This window comes from Chrysoperla carnea, chromosome 1 (assembly GCF_905475395.1).
Source record: "Chrysoperla carnea chromosome 1, inChrCarn1.1, whole genome shotgun sequence".
NCBI lineage: Eukaryota > Metazoa > Arthropoda > Insecta > Neuroptera > Chrysopidae > Chrysoperla > Chrysoperla carnea.
The window spans coordinates 37,206,725-37,224,925 of record NC_058337.1 but is presented as its reverse complement, the minus strand read 5'-3'; the positions used below and the strand labels follow the sequence as shown (position 1 = coordinate 37,224,925).

Genomic DNA, 18,201 nt, shown 5'->3' with positions numbered 1-18,201 from the left:
AAGCGGGTTGAAAATTGGTAGGAAGGGTGGATTAAATCCAAGCATCTCTTTTTAACTTCCAAGTACCTCATCCTCTTTTTATATCATAAAATCGTTTTTGTGGTTTTTAATGCTTTGCGCATTTCTCTAACTAGAGTTAGAGATAAATAATTTGTATAGTTAAAAACAAACATCAATTAAACACTTCGATCAAACTTTTATTAGCTCAACGTGTATGTATTAGAATTAGATGAACGGAAAATTTTTGTCTTTATTTAAAATATAGTTAAAACTAAGAAAACACGATTGCCTTGGTGCTCGTACTACTTTAAGTAGCCTATTCATCGTATATAATGGAAAATTTATCGTTTTTTTGCCTAGAAGGCTAAATTTGATTTGCCTAGAAGGCTAAATCTATATAAACGATCCAGGGAAAGCATTAAATATAAATTTCATTTGTTATTGTTCGGTACCCTTTCTTTATGGATAATTCCTTAGAATATTGATTCATTGTACAAGAAAAACTTTTTTTTTTACAAAATAAGCGTTTCTTTGTTGTTACATAAGGGAAAAAAACAATGTTATTTTTTTATTATTTAAAATATATTTTATATCTATCGTACCTGCTGGAAAAAATAGGTGCATTATATTTTACTTCTATATACAGACTTAGATGTAGGTTTGGTTAGGTAAGATTATATTTACTGTCAACGAGAGGCATATTTAGGCCAAAACCACTTTTCTCACACACAAATAACAAGTGAAAACAAACAATTGACTGAACTAATTGTTGAAATACCATCCATAAAAAGTGTTGATTTCTTTATCACATTACACATACAAACATGTACATAACTGATAATCAAGTATAGTACATATTATAAAATTTCCGCCTAACTGGCGCCCTCACGGGTAAACAGTGATGTTTACGAAAAAATGTTTCAAACAAAAAATTTTTGATATGGAACATTTTTTACATTTAAATTTTTGGTCTATCTCTAACGGTTTACAAGATGGGTCCTACGGACCCAAGACCCAATTGACCTATGATGCTCATTTACGAACTTGACCTCACTTTTTACGTCCTGAGTACGCTGTAAAAATTTCAGCTCGATATCTTTTTTCGTTTTTGAGTTATCGTGTCCACAGACGGACGGACGGTTGGACGGACAACCGGAAATGGACTAATTAGGTGATTTTATGAACACCTATGACAAAATTTTTTTCCTAGCATCATTATTTTTAAGCGTTACAAACTTGGGACTAAACTTAATATACTATGTATATTTCATATATACATGGTATAAAAAGATAAACAAATTTCGATTTTCTTTATCGATAACTTGGCTTTCATCAATATTTCATAGTTAATGAATATTCGCATCTGTAACATTTTCAAAATTTGGACCATCATGTTAGAATATTTGTGAACTTTACAATAGTCTACAGATCCGAGAAGAGTTTGATATTTTATGGTATACATATACAAGTGTCGCCCGAAGGTGGTCTAATAGGCGTGATAGTGAGGAGAGAACGAACATAAAAAAGTATTTAAGATAATAAAATATAGAAGAAAAACTATTTGTGTTTTAATGCAAATTGTCTTGTGTTTTTAAGCTAATTAATTGCAGTTAATTTAGTATATGATTTTTATTTCAAAAAACAAATAATAACAAACTTTTCCATATGGTGCCGACTTAATTGGCATCCTGTATATTAATTCTTTCGAGTCCAAATTTGTGTGTGTAATTGAAATATCTGCTTTTTCCATTTTAACAATTTTTATTTTTGAAGTAATTACAGATATGTACAAATATGTTTCGGACGATTGATCCATATTCATTTGCTAAAATTTCAAAATGTCGTTTGCGATTCCAAAATTCGAGTTAAATTAATCATGATACCCCGATTTGGGGCAGATAAAAAATTAAGACAAATTACAAAGAATATTAGAAAATCAATACTGGAATATAAAGTTATAGTTTTCAGGAAAGAAAACCAATGTTAAAAATATAATTTTTGAGTTTGAACATTTACAACTTTTGCATACACATAATTAATGCCAACATTTTTGGACAAGCATTTTTCTAAATTTATATCCAGCGGATAAAAAAGCTATGGAAAATTTAGATGTAAATTTTATCTACTTGATCGCGGTACTAAAGATGCAGAGATTATTTGTGCTACATAAGTACATTCTCAGATTAAACATAAACATTTGATGTATAAAAGTCTGATTTAAGCACTGTAAGCGTGGCCTACAGCGTCCATACTCAGATATTTTATTTTCTACATAGAGGTTGTGTTATTTTATGTAACGTAAAAGTACTTATATCTTAGTTTTTTTATGTACATAGAAGTACTTACTACAATAATATTTTACTCAAAAAGGAATTAAAAATAGACATCCATCTTTTCTAAAGTATGTTCGTATTTTATATTTATAATATCTATCTGTTTAAGAATATGAATGAATGTTGAACCACGTAGAAGAAGAACCACGCTTTTAAATGAAAGATGGATTAAAACTATACTTGAAACTTTGTGAGTGGCCTCTTTTTGGCGTTTTTCGAAAGCTCTACGTTTTCAAATGAGTACATGAAGTTAACGGTCTGTGAAAACGCAACAGGGAATTTATCGAACACTTTGACCACTTGATAACGTTAATAATTATTAAACAATCAAATATTTTGCCCGACAAAAATACTACACCGATGAGGTGGTTTACTGCCTCGAATATGTCGTACTTAAGTATTTTTGTTTTTCAATTATATATACATAGTTCACTTTTGTTGAATTGTTTAATAATTATTAGTGTAATCAAGTGGTCGCAATGTGCCACAAATTCTCTGCTTCATTTTTCCACCTGATAGTTTAAATATGACATAATCATGCTCATTTGAAAACGAAGAACTCTCAAAAGAAGTGGTAGAGGGAAAGTTTGGTAGACTCACCGATCGTTTAACAAAAAGGGTGCTTTGAATTTAAAAATTTTGAAATTTTATAGTGCCCTTCTTCTTATTATTAAAGAATACATCTGATTTTAAAACGCAACTATTAATTAATTTATGCCAGTAAAAGTCAAGTAGAATAGCTAGTCTGCATATTTTGAATTTGCACTATATTTTTAGGTTTTATAGCTATAATTCTTGTTTACAATAATTAATAGTAGGTAGTGTTGTTTTAGTTATAGTTACCAATTGCGAAAAAACCTAAGTTTAATTGAAAAGAGGTTTGGTATACTTTTTGGTATGAATATTCTCAGTAACCTTAACATTTTATATTTATAAAAAAAGACGATAATGTAGGTGTATGCTTTACAATTTTATCGTTTTTCATGTCTTAAAATATACAATCGATTTAAAATATAAGATTGATGTTATATAAGAAGTTGTATAATTCTGTGTATTATTTTATTAGACAATAAATAGAGTATATTTTTAGTTATTCAATCGAAATACAAGGTTAATCTAGAAAGATGTCTAATACAGTTTATATTTAGCACTAAATTTCTATATTTATATCAATAAACAATCTGATACCCCGTTCTCCATACTTTAAGACACAACTTGTAACAATAATTGGAATAAATATTATGAAATGAATGGACATATAAAGAGAAAAAGATTGAATACCTACACAGAAAAGAATAAATAGAAAAATTTAAAATTGTTAAACGTAATAATTTAAAAATGTAAAATAAATAACCTAATAAAATAATTTGTAATTTAGACAAACCGAATTTACAAAATGAAACAAGTGAAAACAAACAATTGACTGAATTAACTATTGAAATATCATGTATAGACAGTGTTTATGACGCAATCGTATGTTTTTTCATCCACTTTTTTGCTATCCACTTTTAGATAGCCACATATTCATAACTGATATTCCCATATAATATACACTATAAAATTTGCATCTAATTTGCGCCGTCGTGGGTAAACAGTGAGTTAACAAAAAAAATTTTCAAACAAAAGTTGTTTATTGTTTTATAAGAAACATTTTTTACTTTTAAACTTTTCTTCTATCTCTAATGGTTTACAAGATGGGTCCTACGGACCCAAGACTTGATTGGCCTATGTTGCTCATTTACGAACTCGACCTCACTTTTCACGTCCTGAGCACACTGTAAAAATTTTAACTAACTTGATACCTTTTTTCGTTTTTGAGTTATCGTGATGACAGACAGACGACAGACAGATGACAGACAGACAGACAGACAACCGGAAATGGACTAATTAGGTGTTTTTATGAACATCTATACCAAAATTTTGTTCGTAGCATCAATATTTTTAAGCGTTACAAATTTGGACTAACTTAGTATACAAAATGAAAAACTTGAAAACAATAAGCATACGAACTACATTCTTACGCGATTAGCCCGGTCTTACACCTTTTATAACACAGTCGTGTTCAACGAACGTATGTATAGATACAATAGCACGTTTTGTACATTTATTTTCATTAAGGTAGTTCCTCCGCGACAGTCCAGTCAAAAAGTTTTGGACTAATACTATCATTCAGCGCATTAACTGTGCTATGACTACTATGACTATACCATATATTATTTTCACAAGACTGTAGTTCCTCACTACTGTATATCCTATACGTATAAACACACACACTATGATATATACCTTTACCATTAGTCTTTATATCCTCTCCACAAAAAAATATCGCTAAAACGAGTTATTTATTTAAGTTTTTTCTCGAAACTATGTGGTAAATTATTTTTATTTTTTTTTATATATTTTCTAAATATAGTATTCTACATTATATTAGTTTTTCATAGAGATGGTGAACGTCATTCATTGATAAATAAATATAATATTTGTAAATTTGTGTATTTTTATACGCTTCTCCCATGTACACGTACAAATTGCGTCACTTTTAATTGCTAATATCTCATGTATGACATGGTAAATCATCTTCTAATTTTAACAGCATGTGTATTATGAATTAAATGTTTTATATTCTGAGTTTTGAGAAATTCTTGAAATATCACTTTCGTGTAGGTACTACCTTAATTGGAAATATGGGCAAAGCAAACATTTGATGTTTGACATTTTGATTTGAATTTCAGAATTTCCTGTGATCCTTTTGACATAAAATAAAGTCTTCATGCATCAGAAATTATTTCTAAGACGATTACAAAAAGCCATCTTCAGCATAAATATTGATATTGTAGCATAAATCACTTCTGGTAAGGATGATAATTAAACTGAACTAATTAAATAAGTAATGGTAAAAATAAGTGTCAGATAAGGCATTAAGAAAGTTTGCAATTGTCCATGATAAGATAAATTAATTTCTTTAATTTTACGATTTCATTTTCATTTTTCATTTTGAGCAATTTAAGTGCCAAATAGAAAACTCTTTAGCAGTGTTCGAAACTCCAACTCAATCAGAGAGAGCGTTTATGCATTTATGTAGCCTATAATTTTTGTGCCAGCCTGTAACATCGTAGCTCGAAAATGGATGATCCGATTTGAATTGACGTTCTTTTTGTTTGAAAGGCGACTTGATGAAAACGTTGAAAAAGCATGGCTTATCTTCACAGTACCTTGAAATTGAAATAGTATATAAGAAGTGCATATTGGAGCTGTCAATTTTCCAGCACCTTTACCCCTTTATATCTGTGTATCTGTCTTTGGTATCGTAATTAAAAAGCGAATGAACCGATTTTGATTAATTGAAGCACAATAAAGGAGTACCATCGGCAAAGAGAATAATTTTATAAAATACCTCGCGCTTGTAAGGGAGTTTCTCCCTTGACTCCCATGGCAAATTTTGTCCTTGGCTCCATGTCACATAAATAACATTACCGTCTTTCTAGCTTTCTAGCTTGTATACAATAGAAAAACGAACTTTTAGGGGTTTTTCCAATTTTCCGGAGGGTTGAAAAAAAGTTTTTCGAGGAGTTCAAGGCATTCTGTGTCGAATGCCAAAAAATCGCAACTTATTAACTTGTCTAGAAGTCCCTTAAAAATTGTATACCTTAATTTGTGCGTTAGTTTCACTCTTGGAAATGTAGTATTTATTATAGATTTAGGAAATGGCTGTGGCAAATCATTTATAATTAAAAGAAACAACAATCGACCCTTGAAGTACTCCAAACCAGGGTTCCCTCAACTATGACTTGAAAATGTTTAACTCAACAAATTGGTATCAAGTAGGGAAGTAGTTTGTAACGTTCACCCCGAATACAATATGCATAAATTTTCGACAGAAATACAATATTATTTGCACGAAATAATTTATTTAAAAAACAAAAAGTTATATATATAATAGCATATTTTGAAGCGATCATTAAAGGCCACGCGATATACACAGAATGTGTTTATATATAATTGAGGATAAATGAGTTTCATGTCTCTTCACAACTAAAAACATTAATTTCCTTCAACTTTAAAAAAAAACTATAAAAGATACATTGTTCTTTTTTATAAAACCAATTTGATCAAAAAGAAAAAAAAATACCAACCAGAACGCTGTTGCTTAGAAAATTGATTGATTCAAAACGCGTATTAAATTAACTTAATGTAAGAAAATTTGATGGTAATAACCTTTTTTCTTGTTCAAAAAACGTGACATGATTGTAATACGAACAATAACAATATCATTACATGAATTCAATAGATTAGTTTTCTTTTTTTTTTAAACAGGATGGTTCCTACAGAGATGCGAATGACTTGTTTTAGGTAAAAAAAAAAGTTTGAAAAAGTTATCCCTTCTGGGTATTAAGTAGTAATGGGTATCTTTTGTAAAAATTCGTATTCAACAAGGTTCATTCCTCTTTTAACCTAGAAAATGAATGATATCATTTAAGGGTTGAATTAAAAAAAAAAAAAAAAACGTTGAAAAAGTCAATGTTGATATTAAACAAAGTACACCTGAGTGAGAATCGAACCCCTAAATCTTTATATTCTGAACCAGTGCTATTCAAATTGAACTGCCTTGCAAATTGAACTTATATTTTTTATATTTATAATTACTTAGTTATTGTTTAAAGTGACGTCTAATTGAGACCGCTACCGTTAAATAACTTTCAAATTATTTCATTTTTTTGGCTAGGCAACAGGAGCTGATATCTAACATTGATGTCAAAAGTTTTGAAACTGATCAGCCAGACTTTTATAATTTGTGCATGTCAAAGAAATCTGAACTGTTCTAATGGGGAATAATTTTCGGTCAAACTTTCAGATATATTAGTTTTGTAATAGTCCTAGATGATAAGATTAAAAGTCTCAATGACTGCAAAGTCCTTTCTAAAATTCGAACTTTCGAGATATATCCCTTTGAGATCTAGCTATTGTATGCCTATAGTTGTATACATATTTTATGAAATTTAATGATTTATGCATATGTTTGACCGTGTTTTGGAGGTTTTGGAGATGCTCTTTCGAATACGCAGTGGTGTATATTCCAAGTTATGGGAGGGTGTGTGTTGTCCTCTATTCAGAATTTCCGAAAACCTTTTATGTAGCATATCGATGGGAAAAACATAAGAATTAGTATTTTGAAGGTCTTTTTCCTAATGTTAGTCAAGTTAGAGATTGTTGTTTTTGGAAAACTAAATACTTGTTACTGATTTCTCCTTTAACGTGAAATAAGTTGCGTTTGGAATGTATAAAAAGCAATGGAGGCAAAGGAATACACAAAAGGGCATCTTTCTACGTTACTGTGTGCTTATTTTGGAAGGAATGGAACGTTAATGATTTCTATTTCAACATAAAGTGGAACTAAATTAACATCAAGTACAAGAAATCGCTTCCTCCTATCACGATTGAAAGTGAGTTCATTTCAAATTTTGAAATATCCCTCCTCCTAAAAGCCTAGGATGGGTTTAACTGAAATAATTATTTTTTAATTATCTTTCAAACGTTCCGTTTCGTAATGGGGGGGGAGGAGGGATAGAATCGTCCACTTTTCTAGGGAACACTAAAATCCTATAGCATGATCAAACACATTAGAAACTAAAGATCTCGTATACAAAGAATCAGGTATACAAATTCCCAAATGTCTTAAAAAGCAATAAAAATCACGATAGATGGAAATAAACGGACAATATAAATCGATATTTCTCAAAAATATGTTGGGCTTTACTTATTTGAAACTTTTAGTTACTTATTTGAAAGTTAATAATTATTATCTATATTTTCAGAGTTTTGAAAAAAAAATTCAACTTTCTACTCATTTAAAATTTACAGATATGAATTCACATAGAAAAACACGGTGGCATATGAACATCCCTAATGTAAAGCAAGCGTTCAACAACACTTTTTATCCGAATGTCAAGGAGTGTTAATGTTTTTCGTGCGTATCTTGTATGTGTGTATGTATGTATATTTGTTTGTAAATTTCTTTATTATCTCGTACATTCCAAACGGCTCGACGGACTTCAATAGTTAAGGTATCGCCATAGTCATCTCACAAACTCAAGTGTACTTAGATGGATGTTTGAAAAAAAAAACAAAATGGCGGATTTAGGAGCGAAGTAGTAATCCGTTAGTAAAAAAAAATTAACCAATCGAATAGGGCATCAAAATAAAGGAAATTAAAAGGGGATTACAAAAATATATATATAAGTTATATGTTCATATTTAATTCGGGATAATAAATTAGTTTAAAAAGTTTTCATATAGTATAATAACATGATTTTTTAAATCTGAAATTAAAGAAACAAGGCTAATAGTTTCATAGCTACTGAACAGTCGGGGCCCATGAAAATCTAGACCGGCTAAAATCTTCCCAATAATGGACCCCGACTGTTAAAGCCGCCATGCAAACTACTGGACTTGTTTCTTTCTTGTTATATTTAATTTAATGCCGTCGGGTTTTTTATTTTTTAAATTATTTATTTTTTATTATATTCTATAATACTCATACTGTTTTGATATTTTTTTAATGTAGTAAAATATAATGATAAATAAATAAATGAATATAAATGTATTTAATCATCGATAGCACTTAAATTTAATTCAATTTATCAAAATATCAAAATATATTATGATTTACTGATCAAAATAATATAAAGCAACCACCCCAAACAAACTGTTTGAAAACTGACATAAACCTATTCAAGCTTTGATGAACTTTAGATTAATTTATATTTAGGGATATTGGAGTTGCCCCTTGAATTGAGTTTGAATTTAGAAGTTATTTCGATTTTGCAACCTAGCCACTTTTCATTATAAACAAGTGAAAACAAACAATTGACTGAGTACATTGTTGAAATATCATGCATAGGCAGTGTTGATTACTCTATCACATTACACATACATACATGTCACACATACGTAACTGTTAATCCCATATAATACATACTATATAATTTGCGCCCTCACGGATAAACAGTGATGTTTACGAAAAATGCTTCAAACAAAAATTGGTTATTTTATAAGGAATGTTTTTTACATTTAAACTTTTGTTCTATCTCTAACGGTTAACAAGATAGGTCCTACGTTATCGTGTCCACAGACGGACGGGCGGCTGGACAATCGGAAATGGCCTTATTAAGTGATTTTTTGAACACCTATACCAAAATTTTGTGCGTAGCATCAATATTTTTAAGCGTTACAAACTTGGGACTAAACTTAATATACCTTGCATATTACATGGTATAAAAAATCTCTTGGTTTTCTATATTTTGTATATGCAACCATTGCTAAGAATTTTTTTTGACTGTTTTTTCAGGCGAATAAATTATTTTTATCAGTTTCTAGATTTCTTTCCACCTTCAAAATTTCTAAAAATAGAAATAAATATGATAAGAAATATTTTAACACTTTCTGAAAAGTTAAGTCGGTGTATCGCTATATAGTTGTGCCAATTCTTTAAACATACTTCCTATACATCGATAGATTTCTTAATCCTAGATATTCTTACTATGGCTGAAAGACACCTGAGACACCGAAAAACGAATTATTTATTTTAAAGAAATCATAATTAGATAAAGACTTTATAAATAGAATTAAGAAATTTAGGAAGAAAATGAATTTTGTCTACCACGGTGACACATATACGCTTTCCATTTTATTGAAAAAAAAAAAAACACATTTTTTCTCTTTGGATGATCTTTATTTATAAGAAGCACTGTCAAATTGACTCAAATTATTAGTCAAGAAATTCATACCGGGGTTCAAAAAAAAAGAAACAGCACCTAATGCTCGATTTTAGAGCTTTGTGTACATCATCAAACTATCACGAATTAGGGTAAACAGTGGTGTTTATGAAAAAATGTTGCAAACAAAAGTTGTTTATTTTTTTATAAGAAATATTTTTTATGCTTAAACTATTGTTCTATCTCTAATGGTTTAAAAGATACTCAATTGAACTTTACGAACACAAACTCACTCTGTAGGTCGTGAGCAGGTTATAAAAACTTCTGCTTGCTATATTTTTTTGCTATATACTTCATATATACTGGATATACATACTATTTAAAATATAATTATATGCTCAAACAATAAATTTTTTCGAAAATCGAAAAATCATGAACGAAAATTAAAGAGCAAAAAATAAAAAGTGGTAAACTTTTCAATTTATGCTATACCAAAATTTGGTGTGTGCGCTATTTGCAACATTTTGAAGAGTGAACACTTTTCTGTTCCACTCTGTGTATAAACATTATACACGAAAAAATCGTCGACTATGGAAAAGTGCTTAAAGCGCTTTTTAACTTTTTTTTGTTATTTGATATAAATTAAGTTTTCACTGATGAAAAATTTAAATATTATTCACTGTTTTTTCACGTTTCTAATATAATAAGATTAAAAAAATATTATCAAAAGTTTGTTTTGGTAAACTTAGAGTAAAATGAAAATGTCTTAATTAAAATTAAAAAATATAACTTTTCTTTTTCTTTAAACGCAAAAAAAAAAAAAATTGTATGAATATTAAAAACTAATTTAGTTTGTTTCACAAAAAATGATTACAAGAAAGTGAAAAAACTATTTGGAAAGTTTATTTTATAAATAATTGGAATTTTATTAACAAAATATGTAATAAATCAGGAAAATATGCTGGCTGTTTTTAAAATTGTCATTATATTGCAAATTTCTTTCTTCGTGCAAATCATATTATAAAATGGAGAATAATCGTGTAATTTTAACTTTTGTATCGATCGCAATTATCGATTTACGAAAGTATGAAACATACAAGTAATTGAAAATCAAAAAGTTTTCCAGAAACAGTTTTCTAGAAATTTCCTCGAAAATTGACTCCTTTGACATTAACATTATCGTCGGATGGTTTTATTTGAAATTACAATCGTTTAATTCACTATTTGAAGCTACCCACAAATTTTCAACTCTGCATATTTTATTGCTTTTAAGGAAATGGAAACTTAAATTTGGCCCTGATTTGGTCTTTCAAAGAAAAGTAAAGATATTTACGAAAAAATGTTTCAACAAAAGTTATTTATTCTTACGGTTTACTATCTCTTACGGTTTACAGGATGGGGACAACATGTGAAGACACAATTGACCTATGTTGCTCAGTTATGAACTCAAACTCACGTTTTACAAGACCGCTATAAAAATTTCAGTTTGACATGGCATTCCGTTTTGAGTAATCGTGATTAAAGGCGGACAAACGGAAATGTGCTAATTAGTTGATTTTATGAACACAAATTTTTTTTGTAGCATCAATTTTTCTAAGCGTTGCAAACTGCGTGTTAAATATTATATACCAACTATGATATCTATATATGTATAAAAATGTTATGTTGGTTTGTGTACGCTTCAAAAACCCAAAAAGTTCTGCATCGATTCAGCTCAAATTTTTACACGATATACAACCCGCTTAGAGGATGATTTTTATCTATTTTTACCCTCGGCACAAATGGGTTATGGAGGGGAAAGTGGGGATGAATAATCAATTATTTTCAAATATACCCAAGTAAGGTATCGAATAAAAGAGCATGACGTGTACATTACCTACATAAGTGTAGCCCCCGACGCAATGGGATATGGTAGTAGAATGGAAGTGGGGATGAAAAATCTGAACTCTTTAATCGGGAGGTTGTCAAATTTTATAAAATTTACAAGCTGTTAAACTTCTCATCTATTTTCATGCAATCATAATGTGCCACAGCGAAACGTGGAAGGGTACAGCTAGTATTTCATATAAAAGGTATAAAAGCGTATATGTATATATTTTCAGTTAATTTTGGATTAGAATTAGAATAATTTTTTCCTTTTAAGTCATATGTTGAGAAAGCGTGTACTTTCAAACAATTTTTTTTATTTGTAACCATTGAGATGGCGTACATGACCACTTCGTTGGATTATTATCAATTAATCAAAGAAAGATCTTTAGGAAATTTCAGATACGAAGCGAAAGGGTTTTACAGATCCTAATTATAATTGATTAAAACACGATTAAAAAAAAATTGTAAATTGTAAAAAACTACAAAAAATGACTATCATTGTCCATAATAAAAAAAAAACCCATTTTACTTTTAGTCTCGCCAAAATATTGTCTAAAATATTTACTTCATTAACCCCGCTGATAGAATTTAATGTTTATCTTATAAATTAATTGATTTAAACTTCAGAACAAAAATTACACATAACATTCAAGAAGTATGGTAAAAAGAATAATCATTGACTATTCGTCCACAGAACGTTCAATTCACAAAAGGATACGAAAACAATATTTATTTTTTTTTTTTTAAATGATGAACTTTGCGATCAACAAAACCTTTTTCTGGTTGACTGATTTTTGTGTTTTTTGTTGTTATTTTTTTCTGTTCCGCATAACTCTCTAGAGTTACAAATAAAAATAAAACATGAAGTCAAGGAAGTAGGGTAGGTTTAAATAAATATTTAATATGAAACCAGTTTTATAAATACGTACTTACCTACTAAATTCATAGAAATCAATTGAATAACTTATTAGATAAATTGATTATTTATGATATTGGAAACGAATTGAAATAAAAATAATTTACATTTTGTTTAGAAATCCTTATAAGAATTATTTTTCATTATTTGAAATACCAAATGTATCCATAATTGATCAGGTGGTTTTAAAGAAATACCGTTTGATGTCTTTACTAGTTTATAATTATGGACTTCCGACAAAAAAAGAATTTGTTAGATTTGGGTTTGCCACGTATCTTTAATTGAAAAGCCATAATTTTTTATCGCTACAATTTCATAATTAACAAGTTGTGAGAAGGGTCTGATGCGATCCTTGAGGTACACACGAATAACGCCCCAATATAATAAAGAGTTCCCATTATGATAAAAAAATAAAATAGTAATAATAATAATAATAATAAAAACTCGACCGACTCGAAACGATTCTACCGAATATTACGAAATTCTTTTCGGATCATATTGCCGTTAATACGCTCAGAAAGACACTTCACTGGAGTCGATACCAATTTTTGTCCGCGCGATATCGATCAGGAATCAAAAAAACTTTTAACAAAAAGAAATTCGACTTCAAAAGGAAAACTTTTCCAAAATAAATTAATATGCACTAAAAAGTAAAAATGTAAAAAAAAAAGTAATGTAGTTAAAATTATTGTTATTTTTGGAGTCGGTGCCAGCCAAGGAAACAACTCTGACAGAACAGTTTGCTACATTAACTTGGCTGATATTTACTTTTTAGTGCATATTTATTTGTTTTGGAAAAATTTTTCTTTGGAAGCCGGTTTTTTTTTGTTTAAATTTTTTTTTATTTTGTGATTTTTAGTGAATCTGAGGTACCTACACTAATTTGTCACTAAAAAAAGAATAATCGAAATCGGTTGGCGTGATATTGAGTTATTCGTCCTCTTGTCGTGCATACTTAATGCAAATTTAAGACTTTTATGGTTTTATTATGGATGTCGTTGTCAGAACTGAACCAAAATGAAATGGGACGACACGGGAAGAATCAGCTTTCAAATAGATAGAATCATCAAAAATAGATAGAATCATCGGTTCACCCACTGAGGTAGCACACATACAAAAAAATACAGTCAAATTGATAACCTCCTCCTTTTTTGTTTGTTGTCGGTTAAAAAAATGACCACACACACACACACCTATATTCGTATTTTTAATGAGACTTATGTTCGTTGAGGCTGAGAGAGAGGCAGTCGGTATCAGGCTATACTTGTATCTTCTTCCATAAAAAATCCATTTATCATCTCTCTATGCGTCGGCGTTACTAAACCGATATAATGATGACTGATGTATGAATATACTTTTTCGAAAACCATTTTTTAAGATAAAATTACACGGAAAACCAATTGTTGTATTAATGTTTTTTAATGTTCTTAATAATTTTATTAACGAAAAAAAACTTAAAATATGGCACCCTCTTTTCTATTTTGAAGTCTGTGATACTTCATTTAATATTGGTGTTTCTTTTAAAGAGAGTAACCGTTCAAATATCCGTACAAAATACCTCATTTTGAAAATTTAACTTCTAACTATGTTTAGCCTTGAATGTTATATTTTATTGCGTTAACTCTTATCGTTCTGGTGATATATTTGACTTTGAATTTCAAAAATTAGGCTTGATATTATATTATCATATATTTATACAATATCCATAATACTTTGGGGATTATTTTTAATATATTTTATTTTGTAATATTCTTTTGAGATTTTACAAAGCTTCATAACTGTAACCGCTAACTATTTAATACTCCAAATCAAAATATATACGTTACTATAATCATATTGAATATAAATATCGTAGATTATTTCGGATGTATTTTTAATGCTATTATCTTTCATTAACTACAGAGAGTCCAAGATAAAAAAGGTCTGGATTCATACTGTAAACTATTTTTGAAAAAATAACTTGAGAGGAGTCAAGTAATTAATGTTCAGCGACCATTTCGTGCTAAAGGTGTTATTGTGTTTGTTAGTGTTACGTTGTCAGTTGTTAATGGTGATGGGTGCGAATATAATTCTTCATAATGCAGGTATTAATGTAGTTATGTCGAATGGAATGTAGCTATATCGTTTATAACATTAAATGAAAGGTTCAAGATGTTCGAGACCATGTTGAGACGTCGTAATTAGTGTAGCGAATTTCTTGATGTTGGTCACTTACAACATCATTGTGACCAAAAAAAGTTGTTTTTTTAAAAGGAATATTTTTAACTTTTAAGCTTTTGTTGTGTCTTTAACGGTTTACAAGATGGGTCCCAAGACTAAATTGACCTATGTTACAAACCTATCCTTTTACTTAACTTTGCTTCAGTTTTTACGTCCTTAACACGCCATAAAAGCTATCAACATTCCGGCATGATACCATTTTTCGATTTTGACTTATTGTGTTCATAGCCGGATAGACAGATGGGCAGAAAGACATACAACCGGAAATGGACTCTTTAGGTGACTTCAAAAACACCTTTACCAAAATTTTGTTCGTAGCATCAATATTTTTTAACGTTTCAAACTTGGGATTAAACTTAGCATACCTTGATATATATTACATATATACAGGGTATAAAAATGCAGAAAGTAATTTTGAAATAAATATTACTTATCTTCGGGTACAGTTACCTTTTGAATCCGATGCCAACCATGCCTGAGGTAGACCCTATTCAATAAAACCTGAATCGCAAATGATTCATCAGGACATTGCTTGATGTAAATACTCAACCCGACATTATAACAAGCCTTAAATCAATATACCAAACACGATCTTGATTTTGAATGAAGAACCTCCATTTTTTAAGACGGCTATTAAAATGAACAAATACAATCAAAATTTTGAATTACAAGTTTCAACAAAAAAGCGAATTTTAAATAATGAAAATTCAATTAATAAAATAATATTAGATTAGCAAAAAATAGAATGTCATCAACACCTGAAGAATTCAAAATTTATTTATTTATTTAATTTTAAATTTATTTAGTAGAAAATTTTTGAAAATGGTTACATACAAACCAGCTATTCTGTTCGTCATGAAAGCGAGGAATTTTGATCGGGTAATCCAAAAATAACAGTTTGATAATTTCATTAATTTAATACCTTCTAGCCAGACTAACTTTTTTTTAAATTTAATACCTTCTAACCGGAAAAAATTGAAAAAATGAAAAATACAAAAAAAGTATAATGTGTGCAATTTGGTTCGAATTTCTTTGCAAAATATAAAAATACCGTAAACCTGCAGCCCTAGGATAAGCGCAGTCGCTCGCACGCTAGTTAAACACAAATACGCTCGTTATCTTCGAATATCTCGGTTACTACATAATAGTACGTTGGCACTGAGATTGGGGCTTGTTTTTATAAAACATTAAATTAAAGAAATTAAAATTTCAAATTCCAGCTACAAGATTTGAGGTGTCTTATTGAAACGATTTTTTCACTTAGTTTTTTGCTTGAATATTTGAGAAAAACTTATGGTGGATTTTAATGTTTTTATACCATGTATATATGAAATAAAAACGCTTAAAAATATTGATGCTCGAAAAAAATTTTGGTATAGGTGTTCATAGAATCACCTAATTAGCCCATTTCCGGTTGTCCGTCCGTCTGTGGACACGATAACTCAATAACGAAAAAAGATGAAATTTTTACAGCGTTCTCAGGACGTAAATAGTGAGGTCGAGTTCGAAAATGTTTGTTTTCACTTGTTATTTTTAATTACAGATAAAATCTTCTTCAAAACCTTAACGGTTCTTGAGAATTACTGTGAAGTTTTCGTTGTTTATTGATTTAACAAATAATAAATTCTTTTCTTTTCCGTAACAATATTTTTGAGATCTTTTGTATAGATGCTAAACATATTTTGTAATATAACCATTTACATACCTTATTTTTAGGAAAAAATATCTGATATTGACAGATGATTACAAAAGAAAAATTCAAATTTAGTTAAAAATTATTAATAATGAGAATAAAAGTAAAATTGAAAAAACAATTTTTGTTCGATTCAAAAATGGATAAACATGATGACAAATTGAAATTTAAGTTGAATAGATTTTACATACATATTATACAAATTTTCTTTTATTATAAGGGATTGACATAATGGAATAAAATCTTGATTTATTATATTATACACAAAAGCACACCAAATAATTGAGAAATATTTTTTATATGAGTGAAGTGATATTATTATACCATGTATATGAAAAGTTAAGCCCCAAGTTTGTAAAGCTTAAAAATATTGATACTATGAACAATATTGATACTATGAACAAAATTTTCAACAATGTCTATACATGGTATTTCCACAATTAACTCAGTCAATTGTTTATTTTCACTTATTCATTATATAGATTTTGTACTATAAACTATGAATCGCTGTTTTGCAATTTAAAATACAAATGGAACTTTATAATATTTAAGTTCAGAATTAAAGAAAGGCAATTGGAAAAAGATCCAGATCCTGGCTATAATCCACATTACATGATGGAGTATCTTAAATTTTTCTTCCGATTTGGGATAGAATCATTTTCAAGAGTAATTTTGAATAAAAAAAAAGACAAAACAAAACAAAACATAAGCAAAAATGAATCTACGTGGCCATCAGAGCGAAAGTTGATGGCATTTGATAAAGAAACACATTTTACTTCTGATGTTGACATAAAATACAGAGTGCAATTGCTCTATTTAGGTTAAACAAGTTATTACCGTTTAAGACTTGCACTTCTTTAGTTTAGAATTTTGGAACAACCTCTATACATTATTCTTGCGACTGAAAATTAAAAAGCGGATACAATCTTTCAGAATTAATTCCTTAAAATTGCTACAACATATTTTGAAAATCGTGATTTAAAGTAAGGTAAACCTTTATTTTTTGTCTCTTCTATAAATGCTCTTTTATTTTGATCGTAGAACCAGAAAATAAAATAATATACAGGCTTTTCCATTTTATAAAAACATAGCTTTGATACTTTTCCTGTTTTTCAGGCAGCCTGTACATTACGAAAATAGTTTTAAAATGTACAGCAAATAAGCATCCATCTATCACAGAAAGAAAAATTGAATAACCCTGTAAATCCAAAAAAACAAACGTGAATTTTGTATATTTTGTACTAAAACTAGTCTACTTACGAAGTTTTATTAATTGTCAAAATGGCAACTTTTTCAAAAAGTGAAAGAAAACTGAAAATACATGAGAAAAATTTGTTGTGTTCGAGTTGGATACAACAATTGGAGTTAGAGTTTCTGAGATGTCTCCTAAAACCGTATGCGTCAAGCAAAATCCCGAAGCAATTTCAGTTAATATCTCAGAAAGTTGTTAAATAGTCA

At 29.0% G+C, this 18,201-nt stretch overlaps 1 protein-coding gene across 1 annotated transcript in view; it reads left to right on the top strand.

Annotated features, from left to right (window-relative positions):
• The window catches only part of LOC123304024 (adenylate cyclase type 6), a 229,251-nt gene that overhangs the window by 56,491 nt on the left and 154,559 nt on the right, over nt 1-18,201 (top strand). The window lies entirely within an intron of this gene.